Source organism: Ornithodoros turicata, chromosome 5 (genome assembly GCF_037126465.1).
Source record: "Ornithodoros turicata isolate Travis chromosome 5, ASM3712646v1, whole genome shotgun sequence".
In the NCBI taxonomy this organism is placed as follows: Eukaryota; Metazoa; Arthropoda; class Arachnida; order Ixodida; family Argasidae; genus Ornithodoros; species Ornithodoros turicata.
In genome coordinates, this window is record NC_088205.1 from 60,017,242 (window position 1) to 60,025,664 (window position 8,423).

Consider the following 8,423-nt stretch of genomic DNA (forward strand, 5'->3'; position numbering starts at 1 on the left):
CTTCCCAGTGGTCGTCAAACAATAGAAGAGGTTGTCTGCGTGTGTCCGTTTTTCGTTGACTTCATCATGTATTCTAGTCGTCAGCTAGCTTGCTTCCTAGCCATTTTTCCAGTATCAAATGGTTGTCGTTTCTCCTGGTGCGTAGAGACGTCATAAGGTTAATCGCGTAGTCGTATCGTTTAGTGACAGATTGATTGGAAATTGCAACTGCCCAAAAGCGACGTAGCGCTAGTACACTGAATATTTGGTTACATGTGTGTTATACTATGTTCTTACCTTTCCGCTGTACTCACTCTGCCTTTGAGATAAGTCCGTAAGATGTCATATTTGTTTCAGGTTATCAAATGTACGGTCGTTTGCTCTTTTATCAGGCTTAGGCCTGATAAAAGCTGCATTGTTTCCAGAGAATATTCTGTGGAACGACTACGCTAACCTGTGAAGATGGACGACAATTAATACAGAGGGATGGCACCACAGGGTTTAATGCCATGGCCCAACGTTGCCATAACGTGTTTAAGATGATCCACCTTCTTCAGAGGGACCAGCGCCAGCAAGTCGAGAAGCAACAGGCGATGCTTATATCCGGCCACATGCCGCCACGCAGAAGGAGGGCCTACAGTACATGAGAAGCTTCAGCTGTTGAAGAGACAATCGGCGAACGAAGGCTGGTCTCACACGTAGATGCTGTCGGACATCTGATGCAGCTTAACCGAACCTTGTCGTTCAACTATGATCGTTACCCTTCGGAATCCGCTCGCGGCTTCTTCGGGCTTGGTGTATGCCTATATGTACGAAATACATAGTGAGCGAAAACTTTCAAAGTGAAATACAACCTCTTTATTAAACACGGGGAATGTGTTTCCGTTATAGGTGAGGTGCGTACGATAGGAGTGCGAAGAAAAATAGACATTTTGCTTAAAACAGCATCTTCAGTTATGATCGAGCACAGGCTGCAATGGAAAAGGAGAAACGCCGTCTTTAATCCCGTGATAGGCCCCAGTAGGCGAAATGGGACTGCCTGGTGGAGGGGTAATATGTTTATTGAAAAAAAAAAAAAAAAAAACGGGGAAAGGTTAGTCAGGCATAGGCCGACTTGCAATTCATTGGACTGCCTAGCACATACATTAGGCGAACTGCGACCCCGTGCAGTTCCGGGTGAGGGAACATGGCGGGGGGTTGGGAGATAATCTGATAAAAAGCATTAGGCGAAATGGGAATAGGCAAAGTGGGAAGACACGCCTTTATTTCGCTAGGAACAGGAAAAGTTTGGTTAGGTTGGCGGGCGATCCGCTTTCGAATACTTTTTCAGCTGCTCAGTATCGTGAAGCAAGCAAAAGCAAACGGAGCACGCGGGTGCTGGTGCGCCCCGGCTCATTATATTTTGCGCAATGCCGACCAGGGCTGCGGAGTTGCCACGAGTTGGAATGATTCCGGAATCATTCCATATTTATTATAGCCTGGAATGGAATTGGAATGGAATGGCGGAAACCGTCCTAGGAATGGAATGGGAATGGAATTAGGAATCCAGCACCTCATGTTTGTGAACCGAAGCACACTATATCCCTGATCAGCACGATTGCTTACATATCCGAATTAAAAAACAACAATGTTAATCATCACAATAACGCATTGATGTTGTTGTGATGTTAGGAGCCTCCCTGCGCTTTGTCTCTGTGCTTTTTCAGTGCTGGGTAATGGCAACCTCATCTAAGAGTGCTGTGCTAGTCAGTATAGTTACCGGTCCTTCTTTCTTTGCTTTTTCTTTTCTTTTTTATTGATGGAATTAAAGGAACGCAATGGGGTTGCCGCGCTATTACAGGAGTAGGAATTGACCACACCTTTCCATGCCGAGGACTTGAAACGAATGGAGTTATCACAAATCTCCATTCCTCGGAATAGAATTGGAATGGAATGGGTGAACCCATTCCGCAACCTGATGCCGACGTCCTCTCTGTCGTCATTTGTTCACAGTTGTAGTAGTTCGTGCGACGGATGGATGGCGCTGACGCTCTTATCACGGTGTCGTTCCAAAGACGCAGGGTCCTATGGGACTTTCGATACCTGTTAAAATATTGAACGTTGCCATGTATTTCCCATCTTCTACCTCTATTTTCTCTAGCTAATTTTGAATAGCTAGCATGATACGCTTGTAGCAGTAGCTGCAGCATCATCTGCCGGCACTGTAAACCTCCGTTCGATTCGAGTGCAGGGAGTGGAGATGTTGCAGTGTAAGTTTGCATGCCACAACATCTGGGACGTGGCTCTTTTCGCAAGACCAGGAATGGATGTGTGCAAGGGAGGCAGACATAAGGTTCACATCGGCTCCATACAAGACACCAAGGTATATGATGGTGGGATGTGATTTTGTAGGCGCAGAACAGCTTGACCGTGCACAGAAGCAGGGCACGCTGCGTAACATCACGAAGGTGGTGACATGCGTGTCGTACAATGCGGCATGTGTAAGTTTGGGGGGTTGCCGTGTCCCGGAGGATAAGCACAGAAGGAACCCGCGCTTCGGAGATAGCAGAGAAGGCTTACGTGGTCTTCGGGACACCCAAGCAAGTGCGCAGGCTACGAGCTTGAATATTAAGTGTTGCCGTTCCTTGAAGGGGGAAATACCGTTCAAAACAGGCAACCTGTAGCGTAAAGTGCCCGTAGTCAAAGAGGTGTGTACTTGGAAGAGATCGGTGAAAGAAGGACCCCAAGAGGACTCACACAGGTGGCGAAGCGCGTTAATGTAAGAGCGTGTAGTGGCACAGAGGGCAGTAATCTTCCGAGACCATGTTAGTTCCCGATCAATGACGACGCCAAGGTACTTGCACTAGGGAACAAACGGCAGTATTGATCCTGTCAAGCAGAGGGATCCGTTGAAGACTGACAGCTGCGTGAATGCCATAGCCACGGTTTTGGTTGGCGATACCGATAGCCCTTGACATGGCACAGTAGCGCCCAGAGCAGATTGCAGGCGGCGTTGTATTGGTATCCCGCCCCACAGCAGAAGTCCATATGCAAATATCATCCGTATATATGGTGATGTGGTTATCATTAGGCAGTTGAGGGGCCAGGTGCGCCATGATGGCATTGAACGAGAGGGGCTTAGAACACTGCCCTGCGGAACGACGCGGGGCACAGGGTACTTGGCACTACCGCCCTCTCACGCAAAACAAAAATCTGTCCGAAAGAAATCGCGTAGCCATGAGAGTGTGCAGCTAGTGACCATGAGAGTGCAGCAGCAACCCGGCTTCCTGAGAGATGCAACCACAACGCTGGGAACAACGATGTCGTAGGCTTTTGCGACGTCAAGAAACAGAGTAGCACTGAGGAGTCCTTCCGACCTCGCTTGTTGCACAGAGGAAACGAGGGCTATCACATTATCTATAGCTGATCTTTCTTGGCGGAATCCGGCCATGACCTGAAGGTAGAATTGTGTAGTTTCGAAGTACCAGTTCAGCCACGCGTACGCCATGCGCTCCATAAGCTTCCCACCACAACTGGTAAGAGCGACTGTCCAGAGCGTGCGGGGATTTGCCAGGCATCAAGAGAGGCAACACCATCGCAAGCTTCCATCACTTTGACTCGTAGGCAATGGTTGTAGATCATCAGCAGTGTACCAGAGGCACATTGGGGGAGATTTTGGAGTACTTTGTAGGTAATGCTATTAGACCCAGGACAAGTATGAGAAGGGGATATCCTAAGGCCAGTGTCTAACTCGTGGGGGGAGGAGGGATCGAGCGCTCACAGAGCGAAGCGCCTGCGAAGTTACCAGGACAACCACGATAGCAGGGCCGACGAAACCGACGAATCCACTGGCAGTGATATGGCAGTCCCGGTTCCTCTGATGAGGAGGGCTCAATAGTCGTTCGCAACCTGGCATTCCGAACGGGCGGAGGCAATTGCAAGAGCCTGAAATGGGTGCCGCTGGGCCACTGGTGTGGAAAGCCCCATATTTTTGATAGCGGTGTACGCGGAGACAGAGAGTTTGCGAAACGGCGCCAGCGAGCAGCAGCAAGTTTCACCAAGTGACGGTGTAGGAGTTTCTGGATTCGTCGGGCTTCAACCAAGACCGGTGCGGCGAGTCTTCCGTTCAGCACGGCGACGGACAGCACGCAATATGTCGTATTCCATATTTACAGCCGTAAAAGAAACGGGGAGGCGCCGTTCAGTACAAGCACAATGCGCAGCATCTGCTACGGTTCAACAGAAAACAGAGATGGGCGCGGTCTCGACTGACTGGTTCACAAGGGCCGACTCAACTGTGCAACGAAACGCGGTCCAGTTGGTGGACTTAACGGAACGTGCTTGATTGGAACGTTGCACACCAGAGATTCCAATCAAGAAATGGAGGTGGTCACTGCCGAGTGCGTCGGGTCCGGTCTTCCAAGAGAAACGTCGCACTATGGAAGATGACACAGCCGTGAGATCCATGCAAGACGAGAGACGTTGTGCCTGTATGAACGTCGGGGACCCGTCGTTAAGGACGCGGAGGTGCATTCGCGCAAACAGGGCCGCCAATTTGCGATATGGCTTCACGTTATTAGAACAGGATTTGCATTAGATGCCTCTTAATCGCTCGCTTTGTCTCTACACGGGGAAATTGAGTCCTGTCCCTGATTTTCGTCGCCTCATCGTATACTAAGGCATCTTCTGTAGTTATGACTTCAATGTGAGCCTCCAGCACCTTTACTTTTCTTGCTTCTTCATTCATCTTCTCCATTTTCATATTGTACAGGTTGTTCAGTCGCACATTGAGTATAGTGCACTCCGCCGTCCTTTCTCTCTAATTTTCTCCGGCACCATTTTCTTCAGTCGCGTGTGAGCATCATCATCATCATCATCACTGCCACCGACCAATCATCTTATTCATCATGGCATCGTTCATCCACAAAAGCGATGGGCGCGAGAGAGGCCATGGGCGCAAATACGCCTTTGCACTGTGATGAGCTCTGCTCGCCCTATTGAAGGCCTCCCACAGGGCAGCGTCTTAAGACCTGTATTATTTAACCTTGTCATGTCGTCCCTGCCGAAATGTCTCACCGCATTGAAACTGACGATCGCTATGACGATCTATGCAGACGATGTAGCACTGTGGTGCATAGGGTGCAAAATGGGAAGACTAAAGGCAAATATGGAAGCAGCTCTGCAAATCATTTCCACAACTTGGAAACGAAAGGACTAAGCGTCTCGACGGAAAAGTCGTTCTCCATGATCGTCAATCGCAAACGTCGACGAGAAGTCAGCGTGGAGCATCGAGGCTGCCCTTTACCGATTGTGGAGCGCCAGAGGTTCCTGAGGCTCACTATTGATGACAAGTAGAACTGGAGCTCACAGGTTGTAGCTATTTAGAAATCCATCCGGTCGTTCCAGAATGTCTTCCGACGACTCCAGGGCACAGACTGGGGCTGCTCTCCAGCGACGCTCCTTTCTCTACATAGCGCGCTTGCCCTGTAGAGAATAGAGTATTCTCTGCCCTGTGCTCTCCCACCTGCTACCAGACTGTCTGAGTTCGAAGCGGCTCACCGCATGGGACTCCGAACCGCGTTAGCACTACCTCAATGAACGTCCTGTGGGTTGGTCTACGGAGAAGCCCAGTCGATGCCTCTCCGTCTACAGTCCACATAGCGCCTACTGCGGCAACTTGACCCTCTGCACAAATCACAGGCCGGTAGAAACATCATCCGACGGATCAACGAACATCGAGGATCCCGGTTCAAGGCTATGGAAGAAGAAATGTACAGGCTGCTTGCGCTGCCGGGACCTGAAATGAGTCCACCACCTGCCCCATTTGATGTTGAAGAGCCTGAAGTAGCACTATCGATACGAGATCTCCGGAAAAAGGGGGAAATCCCGGACACTGTTATCCAGTCGATGGCGTCGAAACTGATCCACGAGCAATATGGAGCAACCCTCCACGTGTATACTGATGGCCCAAGTAATCAAAAGCTGCAGAGTAGTACATCGGCGTTTTTGATACCTGCGCTCCAGCACTCTTGGGGAGGCCGCCTAGATTCCTTCGTCTCATCAACCCTCGCCGAACAAGTAGCAATACAGAGAGCGCTGGTTTTCGTATCATCCATCCCGGCCCAAGACATCCTCATTCTATCAGACTCTAAATGTGCGCTTCAACAAATCACCAGATCCCCTCAGGAGGACACCAGCACGCGCAAGATTGTAGGCAGCCTCAGGCTCTTAACAGAAAAGGGGTCCAGTGTGAAATTCCAGTGCACCCCTTCACAGTCGGAGTAGATGGGAATGAAAAGGCTGATTCTGTCGCTGCTGCTGCCCACACTGAACCGCCAAACACACCGGCGCCGCATGATGCTGACAGCAACAGAATGCGATTTTCAAGGCACATTCAGAGGGTCCGGCTTGCTGCCATCCCAACAGCGGCAATCTTGCAGCAACCTCTGCCGACAAGAGACCTGAAGAGGAGACAGGCAGTTCTGCTTCACCGACTAAGGACAAAGTCCGCGCTAACCCCAGCACTCCTGCACAAGATTCGTTCGCTCCCTCTCCACACTGCGGCTCCTGTTCCGTTCACGGGGCCTCGAGCACGTCATGATGCATTGCCCCGACCACAAGACCGCCAGAGTAGCGATGCTGCACAAGTACAAAGCCCTGAACCTTCCCAGAAACACATTTGAAGACATCCTCTATCCCCAAGGATCAGCACTTTGCCGTAGAGCAGCCCGGGTCGAGCTGCTAGCCTTCGCCGCCAGCGTGGAACTATCTTGATGCATCCCCCTCTCTACTATCTTGCTTTTCCTTTCCTTTCTCACCTCATCCCCACCCCTTTCCATAACAGAGTGAAACTTGCCGCCTTATGAGTGCAGGCAGACTTCATTCTGTTCTTCCTCTTTTCTACGACCCCCCCACGGGAGTTCATCGGCCGGCGTCGACGCATCAACATCTATGAAGTCTTTACCTACCAAAAGTCTTAATAAACGTCAATCTTACCTTTGGTAACACGCCTACTGTTCCGTTCCTTTATTCATCAACATATGTCCAGGCCAAACAGGGACGTCATGTGGCCTCTTTGTCATCACTGCCCGTCAACGACCAACGGGGCCACGCCGTCATTCCATTTGTGCCTGACGTGGCGCACCCGACAGGATCAGCTTCTATTCGTTCATCAGATTGTATCTGTTACGAGGCAAGATCGTTCCATTTTCATTCGCCCCTGCACGAGGCATGTTCTAAATTCTTTGGGTCCGATTCATCAGCGGCATCATTTCTGCATGTTTCAGTAGTCACTGTTATGTTCATCTGCTTTTCGGAGCATGATAGGGCTTTCCCGAATTTGACTCTGAAACTAACCTCTCGGAGGTCAGCAACGCCTTACTTTGTACTTTTCTTCGTCGCTGCAGAGCATTCTCTCATACCCCTGTCACACGGGCATTTCGATCCTTCTCGAATTCGATCTGCATCGAACTTCCCGAGCATGCTCGAGTTTTGACGCTGCTACACGGCCACTTTCAATGCGCATTGAATGGTTGACCTGTGGCGCGAGAGGCTGCAAATGGCGGCCGTCAAGCCGTCTTGAAATTCTCAATCCTGTTATGGGAACTGTCTTGAGTCAAGCAAGATCAAAGTTCGATCCTGCTTGGAAGCGGCCGTGTAGCACCATCCGATCTGCATTGGGTTCAAGCCGGTTCGGTCGAGCAGGATCGAAAATGCCCGTGTGACAGGGGTAAGGCTGATTAACGAATTTATCCGACTTGAACGTGTATACATTTACACCATTTTTGGCTTCCATCACTAAGAATAGTGTTAGCCAGACGTTCTCCTTCATTTCCACATTATTCGTACGCAGTTACGGTGGAATGCTTTGCCACTGACCTCTCTCGGAGAAATCAGTAGCTCTACCAGTACAAAACAATTCCTCTCGTAACTATTTCAAAGATGCACGCTTTGTTTTGCTACTGCGAGTTAGCATAACACGCCCTGTCATCGTAGCGTGTCTCGTGAGTTGCGGACATAGCATTTCTGGTTTTGACCAATTACACTCCATGGTACCGCACCAGGCCACGTTAGCGTAGCTTGGCATGCGAGTGCCGTCGCATTTTTTCTCATACATTGCTTGTTCTTCTCGAACATCAAGCATCATCTTCTGGAGAAGCCCAAGGATCGACAACTCGATAGTAGGACCCGAAAAACCCAGACCGCCAACGTCGAAGCGGTCCTGGTTTCACCAGCAATACAAGACGGCAAGAAAAGTTGCCTCGCGACCGGAAGTTTTCGTAAAGCGCCTTCAGAACTGAGCACAGTTCATTCTTCAACGTGGAGGTCGTGTGAGCAGCAGCAGAATCATCATCACTACCACCGACCTCGATGCCACGATCTTCTTCATCGTGGCATCGTGCATCCACAAAAGTGATGGGCGTGAGAGAGGCCACGGGAGTTCATCGGCCAGCGTCAACGCAGCC

At 50.2% G+C, this 8,423-nt stretch overlaps 1 long non-coding RNA gene across 1 annotated transcript; it reads right to left on the reverse strand.

The window, feature by feature from the left end:
- Window positions 1-471: 471 nt before the first annotated feature.
- Window positions 472-2,876, reverse strand: LOC135396103 (uncharacterized). The gene is made up of 4 exons (XR_010423305.1): window positions 2,716-2,876; window positions 2,539-2,636; window positions 1,839-2,061; window positions 472-782 (listed from the first exon to the last, which is right to left on the reverse strand). It is a non-coding gene; the product is annotated as an uncharacterized LOC135396103 (long non-coding RNA).
- Window positions 2,877-8,423: the final 5,547 nt, after the last annotated feature.